Genomic DNA, 14150 nt, shown 5'->3' on the forward strand with positions numbered 1-14150 from the left:
AGAGCATGTTCTCAAAGAGGAACAGAAGAATTAGTAATTGCTCGTGTAAAATTTCCAAACCTCACTGAGCTACAGGAAGGCAAAGTCCAGTGTCAAGATCTAGATTAATTTTGTCCTTGAACATTATTAAGTTAGTGAGCAAAATGAAAGACTGAAAAAGGGGAAAGATCAGACCAAAACAATGCAAGAAAAGAATAATTTTCCCCAAAAGAATATTGGGGAAAAGAATCATTGTGTAAATGCAGCATGAAAGATACCAAGGCAGAACAGTACAATGAAGCTGGATGCACCTGCAATGATGATACACACACTAGTCCTAGGACAGTGTCAGGAAATTATTTTGGTATCTTTGCTGCACAGATACATTCTTAACACGTTAATACTTCAAAGGCTGAAAAATTCATAAACACATGCACAAAGGCATTAGCATTGTATCTGTATGTTGAAGTGCACTTTCACGTGGTCATGCTGATAAAAGCGGATAATCCCATTAATGAGATAAATAATTACAGATGCACTTCATGGAAGAGCATGTTATTCTAGGAAAATTGCTATAATTACTGGAGGTGCCCTGCAAAGTATTATCCATTCCTAGCTGGCTGAATCTTAAAACTTTGACTCAGCTTTTAATAAAATATCCTAACTAGAAATGTTAGCTATGCCCCTAATAAATAACCTTGAAAATAAACAGCTAGTGTATAAATGAAGGGCACTGTCTATCTCTGTGTAGACAATTCTGTATAGTCTGGGCATAAATCCAGTGCTCACCAGATAAAAAGAGGGCAACTTAATTGCTGCAAAGTGAGTGACAAGGCAAGGAAAAGGAAAATTACTAATGGCCTAGTGGGTGTGGATCTCAGAATGATCTCATCAATACCATAAAATAAACTATTAAAATAAAAGTGAAATGCTAACAGGCCACATACTAACAACGTTTATAATTTTCCTGTCTCTGCTGAGTTAGATATTTGAAAGTAAGTATGAAAAACTTATTTTACTAGAGGCAGCTAAATACAAAGTCTAATGCCAACTTTGATATTTCCACCACAAAGTCAGTAATTTTGACTGAATTTCAACTTTAAAAGCCATACTGCGTAACAATAAACAGCAATATTTGAATTCTCTCTGTCAAACTGGCCTAGAAAAATGGGACTTATTTGACATCCTCCTATCTATTTAGTAAGGAAACTAATATAAATATTTTTATACTGTAGACGAGCAAAAAAAGCTAAATGCTGCTGTCTAGAGATATTTTCTTAGAAGTCCAATGATAACAGAAAACTACTGACAGAATACAGATATAAGAAAGAAGATTCTTATTACTACATGGCAATTTGTTTTCTCTCTTCCCCACCCCCATCAGCCCTGGCATCCTCAGACCATTCCAATTTATTCTGTTTGCCTCATAGCCATGGTTTTTTAGATCTGTGATCCTTCTGGCTACCATCACTGAGGACTAGTTGATCCAAGTGTTCCTTAAGTGCAATGTGCCAAATGGGTCAGACCATTCCAGCAGAGGAGGGAAGCCTGGGGCATTTATACATCTCACCTGCAGGGCTTCAGACTGGACAGCTCAAGTGATGTTTGTTATTTGCACAATAGAGCACTGTTGACTGAAGTGCAATTCAGGATGTGCTGAAGTTCTCTGGACTCCTGCCTGCAGAACTCTCTCACTCAGTTCTGCTGCTGCAGCCATCATTCCTAACTGTGCTGTCCTTGTTCTTATCAAGGTGTCTTCACATTTTTTCAGTTCATTTCTCTAATTTGTAAACATTGCTTTGAACACTGATCCTACCCTCCAAAATGCTTGCAGCCCTTCAATCCTGGTGTTAATCTGCAAGTTTAACATTCACATCCTCTAATACCCCAGTGAACCACTAATGAAGTTATTAAACATTTCCAGCCGGAGTGGCCCAGTTTGACATAGGGATGTGGCTCCATGTATGGCAAATGTGAGCTTCCTGGTAACAGGGTTTTAAAATACCTTTTCTGGTCTCCTAGGTTGAAACACATTCTACAGGAAATTCCTGAATCAGGGCTCTAGTCTCAATCCATGTCTGTGTCTGTTCTCTTATGATGAAGAGGTAATAGTGTCTTGTTTTCAGTCTCAGTCTTTGTTCATATAGCAGCACCACCAATGCAGTTCCATGAATTAGTGATCAAATAGGCAGGAAATAGACAATTCAAAATATTCAAAATACTTTTGCAAGATTCAAAATATTTTTATGCCAGTTAGATATGTGGTCAGAACAACAACATTTCTCTCCCTTCCTGTCTGGGAAGTTCTATGTTAAACTGCTATGTCAGTTCCTGGCTTTTTAATAGTTTTTTTGCAAGTTGCACATACCTTGAGACTACAGTCAACATATTTTATTGAATAGAAAATAAAATACCCAGAAATCACCAAGTTTTATATATCACATCAGTGAAAGAAGATAAATGCAAGGGACCTACTATACGGCAAAATGATGAATTGCACTGCTGGTTATTTCTGCCAGCTACAGGATCTGTGATAGCCAAAAAGCAAGACACTGAAAATGTACAGTACCCTCTTCTACTATGTGCCTTTCTGTCCATTAATCCCTGCATTTGTATGGATCCTATAACACAGTTGTGCAAGTTCCTTCTGTGTCGAAAAAGACCTTTTTCCTTTTTTGCCCAGTTGCCACTTCTTTACCTATTAGACATTAACTAAGATATAAATGCCCTAATATGTGCATCTGCACCCCCTGAATAAAGGGCCTTACAAATTATATTTGGAAATTTTGGAATCACTCCATATCAATCCTTTAGTCCATGTACACTCCCACTTGTCTCTTCAGATATTCCTCGTGTGAAGCTCTCTGTAAGCTGGCATTGACTCACACTGCCAATGGCGGGCAGATGACATGCTTCTCTTAAGGGGAGAATGGCTCCAGTCTCAATGAATATCTTTGTTTTTCTCTTCCCAATATGCCACCTCTCAAGGACTAGCCACGACAAACCTTATTTTATAAGCCCTCTGCATTGGTATGCCTGTGGTGCAGCAGCATTTGGAGCATGTCCACGACGTGCTGCATGCAAATGGCTCTCCCATGAGACTTTCAAAGAAACCCTTCTGCTACGGGCACATGAGGACGAGTTCCAGGAGTTCTGTGACAGGTGAAAACCACTTTTGCTCTGTGGTGATAAAGGGATGAATAAATGCATATTATGGCAGGAAGTCAGACTCTGTCTTTGGGACTGTATTAGCAGTGAAAAGGTTTCAGTGTAAGAACTGTGTTGTTTTGCCTGCATCTGCACCAGTAGAAGCTGGTCCTTTCTTTACAAGTCTGAATTACCTGCTGTTGCAGCTCAGTGCTACTATTAAGAATCGCTTTGGCCAGCGTGATGAAGGGAGAGAGCCTATGAATGGAAAATTGTCTTGACTCCGAGCAGGTGTGATGTCTGAAAGATGCAGATGACAGTTTGATCAGGCATCCTCCTTCAGGCTGGTGCTTCAGTGTAATGGAACAGACTTGCTTCATGGAGAACTTCTAATGATGCTAAATGGTTATTTACAGGCACATAAATAGCTGGAGCTCTCGAAAATAATGAACATAAACATGAGAGGTTTTTTATAGGACCCCCTATTCTATTCCACATACAGGAGCTACAAGAAAGACTTTGTAATCTCTGTATCTTAATCCCTGGAAAAGTAGAGAAAAAAGGAAATCAGTCAGTGACACCAAATATGCCACAGCAAAGATTCACTTTGACTTCCAAAATGTGTCTGATGTTTTGGAATGCTTCTCTTTTTGAACATTCAGCTTGAAAGAGGGGGACTTCAGCTTTGAAAGTGCTGAGCATGCACTGTCTGTAAATCAGATCCTCTTTAAGGTGCTGTATGTCAGGCTAGACTTGAAAATTTGAGATCAAAGTTTTACTGACCCGCTTTAAAATATCACTTTGTGGTAAGTTCCTGCTGCAATAGAAAAACAAAACTTGTAACTAAACCTTCCTAGACCTTCCAAAGATGAGAATATACAGATTCAAACAGAAATCTAGGAGCAAGGACAGGTAATTATCTTTTTCAAAGCTGCCTTCAGATGGCATTAACATATTGAACCTTGACTTGGATTTCACCTAAATGATTTTTTTTGTGAATGACTCAGTCCCTGCACCTCAAAGAATTACACTTTAAGGCCAATATACAGCTCAAACCGTACCAAAAAAAGGTATTTTGTAGGTAGAAATTTTGAATATTATTAATTAGATGAGGGAATATCTTTGGTGAATATTTAAAAAAAAAAAAAACACAGAGAAATTACATAATAACTTTTGGCATTAACTGTGTTTGTCTCAAGTTTTCTGTTTCTCTGAAGGGGAAAATAAGATTCCCCTACTTGTAAAGCAGGGTGAAAACTCTGGAGAAATTAAAAATGAAAAAAAAAAGAAGATATCCAGGCACTTTTGAGAAAATAATTTAAAGAAAGGGCTAATGCTTGTTAGCTCATTCTCTTCCTATTCCCTATCTGCTCTTTTGTTTTATTTCCTACTCATACATGATCACACATCCTCAGACGAAGCCAACACTGAAGAAAACAGAGTAATAACCAGACAAGACCTCAGCAACTGCACTCTGAAGGCAATGAGCAGAGACACCAGATCTACTTCTCAAACATGGAATTGAAATGACACATGTGACTAAAGACAGAATTTACAGTGGATGCAAATCTAATGAAAATATGCAAGAGTTTTGGAGCTGCTGGCTAATAAGAAAAGAGTTGTGACCCAGAATGGGCACAGACGGGTTTCTCTGCTGTTCTCCACTGGCTGGGTGTGATCTATTCCCATGCTCATGAGCGATTCCAGTCTGCCAGAAGGGATCTTCCCAGCTTTGCTTTGAGTGATGGCAGTTTTGCAGCAGGATACTTCAGTGACATGGGAAACTCAATTCGTAAGCATTTCTTATAATGCTGTGTTTAAGGGCTGTCCTCAGGGCAGTTCTCATGTTTGTACATTGCAGTAATCATTGCTTTGTTCTACTGAACTGTTTCTGCTTATGATTTTATGCATCACAAAGTTCATTCTTGTTTTAAGATTCTCAAAAATAGGTGTAAGATACAGGATATGGTATTAAAGTACACAACATTAGTAACTAACTTTATAATTTACATGAATTAAAGAAAAAACAAAATATGAGTCTGTATATTTGCCAAGGTCAGTGTTCTTTTAGAGTGACAGGGATACACATACCAAAATCTTCTGTGCAGTTTTATCAAGTTATCCATCAGCAGCAGAAGTCTAGGCCTCCATTCCCAATTTTCCATGTTGTACCGCAAGTCAAGCTTCTCTTTATGACCTCATCAGAAAGACAAGCTATTTTCTACAATTATTGCAGAAAGGATTCAGTTAAGAGGAGTGTCATATGAGTAAGGAGTAGGATCTAGGAGTAGATGCCCAGACAGAAACAAGAGATGACTGTGACCAGTGAGTTGAGTCAGTGAATTAGAAATTAGAATGAAGGTAAGTGAACTGAAGAACTCATTTATTCCCACTGAGAGGGCCGATACTGCACCCAAGGGATGTGGAAATAGTGCACAGGTCTTTGCACAGAGTGAAGTTTGCTGTCAGTGAACAGGTATTGCCTCACTGGAGATGCTGAACCCACTTTTTCACTGGTTTTTAGATTTCCATCCGAGCAGCTGTGGAAAGAAGTGTGACTTTGCTTTATATACAAACATTTCTGTCACCTATAATATTGTTCATTGTGTCTGCACCTTCACTTCTGCACTGTGGGTGAGAAGAGAGAAAGGTGCAAAATAATTGATTGCTTTTGCAGATGATCAGCAGAGTCTCAGATGTTCATGCACCTCCAAAATTTTGTGGAGTCCCTCTGCCCACTGAGGGGGCTAAAACAACAGGATCAGGCATTTAGCCATCAACTTAATAATATGACATATGATATTGTTACAGTACTATATCCTGAGAACACTGCCTTAGACAGATGTAGGCCAAGAGAAAAATGTGAATGATGGATTCTTGCTGCCTGCAAAGGAAATGAAGTAAAGGATATGCACGGTAGTCAGCAAGACCTACATCTTATCAATATAACATTAACTGTGACAGCTGCACGTGGAAATGCCATTCCACTGAAGTGTTGTTAGTTTTTTCCAAGCCTTCTCTTCTTAAATATGTTTAATGTATAAATATCATCATCATTAAAGAGCCCATAAAAACACATATTGGATCCCCTCCTAGGGCTAGCACAAAGTATCTGCAGTATCTCCTAATTTTTAGTATGATTTGTGCTTTTAAGTACTTGTTTCTCAGAGGGATGATTTTCAGCCACTCCAAATAAGTCACCTTTTGAAAGGCTCCTGATTTTACTTCTAACCGCATACTCCAACTAGAAAGAGGAAATATATTGCCATGAAATATTGGGAAATTAAATATCACAAAGACCAGATAATCAGCAACAGAACTTAATGCCATTGACTTACAGAATTCTTATATCAAAGAAAGGTTTTTAATTGCTGCCTGTTAAATCCTCAGGTTTAAGACTGATATTGGAGACTGTCTCTTTGACCTGACATCATCTTTATTTTATGCCCCCCACAGCAAGTGAGAGACTGTGATCCTGACAACCTGCCCTGATTCCCAGTACAAATATGGCACTGCAGTCTCCTCCTTATTTCATCAGTGTAAGTGGAGGAACTCCACTGAAATGAATGAAATTATGAGATTGCAAAAGTTGTGCAATATTAGAGGTGGTTTGAGAGCACTGCAAGAAACAAAAAGCAAGTTTTCCATAAGCTGATACACCTGCCTGTTCAGGATGGGAGCACAAACACCAACAAACCAACAGCTGTAGTTATCCTGACCAGACTCAGATACAGCCCCTGGATCTGCTGGAGACAATCCTCTCTGCTTTCAACTGTATTCCCTATTCCATCCTGGGAGAAGGGAGAGTGAATATATTTTCATGCTCCACTGGTTCCACTTTCCTCTTACACTGCAGGTTATTGTTGTCACCTACCTGTGTTTTCTCTGACTTCCTGCAAACTCTTTGGGGTCTGAGCAAATTGTTTGGTGTTCACGTGTAATGCCATATGTGCTGCCACATGCCCATACTGCACACTAAGCAATATGTATTTTGTATTCTGATACCTCCAGCAGTGCCCCTGTTTTAGCATTTAACTGAGAAATTACAGCAAAAGAAAGCTTCTTATTTTGGTTGGCTCAGAAATCTAGTTGTATAGGTATAATCATTAAAAACAAGCATTCAATGCCTGGAAAGTGTCTACCCACAATTTGGACTTGACAAATATTTTTGAACTGTGGAGAAGAGTGAAGTTAGTGCTCTCTTACATATCTTTGACTGTCCTCCCAAATCCTCTTGTGTCCATACACAAAGCTGGTGCTCAATTTCACAGATGCATCTTGTACCATTGTTAGAGACTGAGATAATACTCTAGGAGTAAAGTACTGCCTTCTGAATTTCTACTCCCAGCCACTTCTGAATTTCAGACATGCTTTCCCATTATTTCTTTTACCATCCATCACATTCCCCTTTTCCACTGTTAAAACAGAGTTATTTGATATGTTAAGCATAGACTGGCTTAAGATGAACAGAAAGCTAATAAAATATTTGCATCACAGTGATTTGACCATATGCAGTATTGTGTGTTTCACACTGGTTGAATTAAAAGCTTCTGTTACAGAGGTAGTTAATGAAAGAGGCTTGCTAGATGAGGATTGATAAAGTAAAAAAAACGAAGTTACTGGTGTGTTCCGTTTGTGGGGTTCTGTATTGACTGTATGAAGAGCTGCTCACAGGATTACAGCTGACAATGCAAAGGGAAGGTGCATTTCAGCTCCTCTGCAAAGGGAATTGATAAAAAATTGATGTTGGTTTTTCTACATCCCTGATGATGGGAATTCTCTCTTCTTTAATGTTGGGGGGAAGATGAAACTGTCCAATGGTTTAATGGTTTTCAGAGAGCTGCCATAGCAAGCTGTAAAGACAAAGCCCTCACAAGTGGTAGCTGGAACAAGATACAGTGAATTCTCTCCCTGTTTAGCATTTTTTATTTGTTTAGGATAATCAATTTACTTGAGAATTTATTCCCTGAGCAAAAAAGTATTGCACAGATAAGCACTTTTATATCCTATCTGCCATATCTCAACAAGATCTAAAGATTTAAAAGCTTCACATGCATGATAAAAGTCTTGCTTATGCCTAGGCAATTATTTTTCAAATTTAAATGTCTCTGTTAATAATGTGTTTTTTACATTCCTAAAGGCTTTATCTAGTCTGAAGAACCAACTAACATCAGATTTCCTTTTTTAAAATGGAAGACAACTATAATTCAAAATGCAGTATTTACTTAGTTCCCATTTAACTGAAATTTGATGTATTTAGAAGCCTCCTAATTTATATTCAGGATCACCATTTCAATACCAATGATCAGAATTTCATACATATTTGTGCTCAGCAGCTACTGCATGCATACTGATGAGCCCTTTCCAAGGCATTCCTGTGGCACTAACACTTGCAAATGCTGTGCTGACATGGTGGTCTTTCAGGTCAAAAACTGCACGTAGGCATACTGTCCCCAGACCATTCCAGTGATACTGTCAGTCCAAATCCAAGATAAAGTAGGAAAAAAGGGATGCAAAATGCAGGAGGGAGCACAGAGTTCCTGGAAATGCCTGTGCTTGCAAGCCTGTATCAGTAAAAGCAGCCTCTTCTCTTTTTGCTGGAAAGGGAAGTCGTGGCAGTTTTTGCAGCAGCTTGTTACACATATGATTGAGAAGTTTGTGTTTTGTTAAACAGGCTTCTCCTGAGAAGGAAAAATTCAAGGCTTCTCCCCAAAGGGAAGTAAGTTCATGTTACCACTTGCCTCTGATCTTTATCACCTACATTTAAGAAAAGTACTGAGTATCACCCCTGCCTTGGGATGAAACAAGGTCAGCCCATTCACCCATCCACCCACCTTAGCTGGTGGCTCTGGATTTCACTATCAGTGACACATCAAGCTCCTGCTGAGATCAGGGCCTGCCATGGGAAGTGAAGCATGAGGGCACTGTGACTGCTCCCACCTCTGAGAATTCAGATGTGGCAGAGAGGGGTAACTGTGAGCACCTCCAGAAGGAATTAGTACAGATAGTTAGAGAAGGGTCACGTGTCATGGCTTTTTGAAGCTCACACCAGAAATCAGCAGAGGGGAGCACTGAATTAAAAACTGGATGGATTGTAAGCCACTAGTGCCTTGGCTACATGACTTATGAACTGTCTGTTAAGTCTCCTTTCCCCAGACCCCTCACTACTGAAGGATCTCTCTTTCACAGGATACTGCTTGTTAGAATTCACATCAGAATGTTTAATGCTTACCTAAAATGGAGAATAATTGCATACATTTTTTTACTGTTTCAGGCTCTGTTGTGCAGAACAAAGCCAAATCTACTCTCTAATAATGTAATTTCAGCTGCACTGTAGCATACACAGCTTTGCACTCTGTGTCTGTGGTTCTGCTCCTCATGGACCGATGTATCAGCTTATCATTGTATCACAACTGGAATGCTTTTTAAATTCTTCTCTCTCTTTCTCTATATTCTACACAAAGAACTTAATAAAGGACATCAAGCTGTTTAGGTGGCAAAAAACATACTCAAGATCCTTCCATTTTATTTACAGAAAACATGATTTCCTCAGCCATACTAATTTCTAATACAGAGCTAGGCTGACTGCCTGTCATTTTTACTTTATTTTAAAGAAAGGCTGGTGAGCAGAGGCTGGTGCTAGGAACTGCAATCCAACAAGTTCAGTCTTACAGTAAGAATGCATATTTCCCAAGGGATGACTGGCTAGGAAAACCACACTGGGGATTTCTGCAGCAACTGCCTCCCTGTCACTCAATGTCTCCTCTCACAGCCAGAGCCACGGATGCCCCAAGATGGCTCTGCCCCAAGACTGCTGCTGTGCCAGAGCAGAGAAACATTAAACGTGCAAGTGGAGCTCTGGTGTTTTGCAATCCCTGGCTGACTATAACTATAGTGACAGGACCCTTTAGGAGCTGCTATACAACATTACAATTCTTGTTTTGTAATTTTTGTTTTGTATTTATTGCTTTGTTTTGCAGAGGACTGCCACAGTACAGTCCTCTACTTGCACATTTGCTGCTAAAAACTATTTATTAGTTTCACAAGACACCTAAAATTGACTAATAACATTGCCTGTGAACTGTGCACCTCTTTAATAAAAGTATTTCTCAAAGCATCACATTTGTCTTCAACAGCTCCTTCTCCAGAAACTGTTTTGGGCAAGGGTAGAAAAGCATGTCCTGTTTTTGCTGAAGATCTTCAATTACAAAGCTTCTCCACACAACTTCATGAGTCCTTTCCCAGCAAAGTTTCTGGATCTGTGGATTTGTTCCCTTTGTATCTTTCACAGGAAGACAGAATGATCTGTACGTGGGATAAGGCAGAGGATATGGGGATCCATAGTGCTCATCAAAAAATCCTTATTTTAGCCATTTATCACAGATAGCAGATTTTTTCAGTCTTGTTTTTCTGCCATATAGCAAATTCTAACTGCATAGTTACTTCTTCAAGCAAATTTTGCCTCTCTGTCTCAATAATTTGCTCTGTCCTTCCGTTCCCTGACATGCAGGTCTGCTGACACCACACGAAATCTTGTTACAAATTGCCTTGAGTAGACTGATGGGCTCTCCACAATGGTGCAGATCATTCCTTTTCTCTGGGAGGGGATCAACAATATTACATCTTCCATTTCTGGCTCTATGTACCAGTAGGATTTATACACTGGAAAACTGGTTAAAAAAAAGCTCTTTTGATCCTAACCCACGATATGGGGTTTTAAAAGACCACTAAATAAAAAGGAAAATATCTGTACAAATTAATAAGCTCTGGATTGCAGCCTTAGCAAGAGTCATGCTTGCATTTCTTTATATACCTCACTATTGCCCCATTCAGCTTTATTTTCACTAACTCTGCCTTTTCCTTGCATTTTGCATAGTCCCTTTCCTTTTTTACATTGCGCAGCTGTTCTGAATACTGCAGGAGCCTTAAATTGTGTCTCAGAGGAAATAAAAATATTCCTGTTAGATTCAGCAGAGGAACCCTGCCAGGTAGGGGAGGGTTTCTAAACACAAGGCAACACAAATTCAGTTTTTTCCCCTCATAGCTGTAATGGCAGGGATGAGCATGCACCTGCCTGCCTGCTTCAGCCCTTTTGACAGGCTGGAATGGAAAAACCCCAAAATACCTGTTCATTCAGTCCTGAGTTTAGGGTCCATTCTGAATTCAAATCCAACTATTCTTCATTTATGTATTAGCCAGGCAAAATATTTTATTGTCTTTGCTTCAGTATTCTCCTCTCATATGACGTTCTGCCCTTGTCTTCCTGGGTTTTTTGCTTCCCTGGGAGATGCCAATTTAATAGAGAGATTTTGTGATAGAATATGAATCCAGCTGTCAAATAGAAGGATCAAAGTCTGGACACCTGTTTTCATCTCCTGGTTCTATCAAATGGGCACTCAATCTCTTCCCATGGCACTTAGTCAATAAGATCATCAATGGGTCACTCGAATGTCAGCATCTGAGTGTGCAGAACTGTGTATCAGCACAGCTCAGCAGATCCCTCCTTGGCAAGATGAGATTTTGGGGAGATGCAGCTTTGAGAGGACCTCTTTGCAAAGCTATCAATGTGCAAATGCATTGATGCAAACACTAATGTAGTTTGGAGTGCTGTAAAATAGCAATTACTGGGATGTGCTGTGAATAAGATATTCAGTTCCAACAGCTGAAATATGCATAGGTTTGGGTGCATCCCTCTGATTTCCCTGGCTGCTTTTTCAGTGGTAGTGCCTTAGCTTTTTAGCACTGCATAGGGAAAACTACCTAACAACTGCTGGATTGCTCACCTTTGGTTCCACTGAAAGGTTAGTTTTGTATGCCACACTTTTGCTGTAAAACCTTTGCATTTCCTCTGATTGATACCTTGAGGATCTGCAAAATCAAGGTCATCAACATCCTCTTCTCTGAGTACCAGAGCTCCTGTCCTCCCCCTAAGTGTTCTACCATATAACAAGCTCAAGGAGAGACCACACAAAATGGATTTTCCCTTGCAATACAAAGCAGCGTCAATTTGTAAAAAAAAGCCTTATCAGAGACAGGAACCTTCTTCCGCCAAGAACTTGCTGGATGCTTCAGGAGAGAAGAACAGTTCTTTGATAAGGAGTTGCAGTGCTGAGTTAACAGTTGAAAAAGGTCAAATTTGCTACACCTTATAGGGCATAATAAAGGAGCAAGATCCCAGATATCTCCAGGTGAGGTATCTCCTTGTGCCTTAAACTTACATATAGGAAGATGTGTAGGTAAGTAAGTGGCAGGCTCCACATGGATCTGATAAGAGGGGTGTGTGAATAGGAGGGAGTGTGCCTGCTTTCTATTTCCTGATGGCCACTTTCCTAATCAACTTCTATTAACTTAGATTTTCTGAGTCCAGCCTGGGAGCTGCAGTGTTTAGAATAAGGGCTTTGGCAGTGTGAGCTGAACAAAACAAGGGTCAGATTTCCAAAATAATTTCATATCACAGAGATGTGCATCCAGTGTCATGCTTTTCCAAACAGGAAAGTCAGAGTCACAGAATCACAAAAAGACAGAATGGGTCAGGTTGAAAGGGACCACAGTGGTCCCTCCTGGTCTAACCTCCCTGCTCAAGCAGGGTCATTCCAGAGCACATGGCACAGGATTGTGTCCAGACCATTCTTGAGTATCTCTAATGAGGGAGACTCCAAAAACTGTCTGGGCAATCTGTTCAAAGAGTCCTGCCTGACTTCCATTGGACCTAAGTATCTTCTTTCCCTAGGCCTGGAAAAAAATTAAAATCTACATCTAAGAACCACTGCAAATCTAAGAACCACACAAACCACTGTCCATTCTACAGCTGATTAAAAAAACTCAAATATGGACTGAGTACACAGGGACAGAGACTAATGCTTTCCTAGAGTGACACCTCCCTCAAGACTGGGTAGATCAGGGAACTGGAGTCTCTCAGGAATTTCAGTCCAGCACTGTTCATTTCCTTTTGTCTTTTCTTTTGTGGGAAAGCACTGACTTACTTACCCTTACCTGGAGGCTTAGCCTGCACCTCTCACACAAGCTTGTCTCTATTGCCAGCACATTTTCCCCTCAAAAAGATAAAGCTTGTGGGGATGAGTGGGTTGTTACAGCAGAACTGTGCTGCAGGGTCTCCCGTGTTCTTCCAAGTGTTCTGTGGTGGGTGTTTGTTTTTACTTCTTTCAGAATCCATAATGACTCCATCCTTTCTGCTTTTCCCCAGCGTTACCCACTGCACATGAAAGCAAAGTCAACAAGATCAGTGGAACTAATATCATACTGAGTTCCTGAGGATAAGTAATCAGAATTCAAGCCATCAGGAAACAGCCTAAAAAATAAGATGCTCCAAAATATCTGGCAACAAAAGGCCTTCACAGATACAAACAAATAGCTTTTTCCCCCCCTGTATTTTGAACACTTTTTTTTTTTTAAATCTTTGGTGGACCAATACATAAACTCAATCTTTGGGGAGAAACCAGGACTGATAAAAGGTCTGATGTCAATTAAATCCTAATATTAAGATGCTGCTAGGAAGACTCTTCTTCGACTGAAGTGAACTGGCTTCCCTGATTACACCAGGACAGAACCACTGTGAAAGCTTTTTATGATCTTCCTGAGAAATGCTATTTATTAAAATAGTAGTTCACTGTTTGAAGTCTGGGGCAGAGGTTGGATTCTCTCCTGATTCTAAACTATATGGATATTCTTGCATTAGGATTTCCTCTGTATTTTCTCTTTGCGAGGATGGAGAGGATTTAATTTAAACTCAGGCAGTGAAGATTTTAATGCAGAATTCCAACCTGGTAAAAAAGCAGTGGAGTAGACCCGTGTGGCTGTGATGAGAGAAGAGGGTTACAAAGTCCTGCCTTCTAATAGTGAATGAATTTATGCTTCCCAGCCATTTCCAGGTTTTACTGATAGGAGTTCACCCTTTCCAGACCTTCTAGCTGAGTTAAGTGGGCCAAATCTATCTCTGGTGGAGGCCCACTAAGACTGTGGTATTGCTGTTCTGTGACTGACATGCTGCAGAATCAGATTAGGCA

The sequence above is a fragment of the Corvus moneduloides genome, chromosome 9 (genome assembly GCF_009650955.1).
Source record: "Corvus moneduloides isolate bCorMon1 chromosome 9, bCorMon1.pri, whole genome shotgun sequence".
Taxonomy (NCBI): Eukaryota; Metazoa; Chordata; class Aves; order Passeriformes; family Corvidae; genus Corvus; species Corvus moneduloides.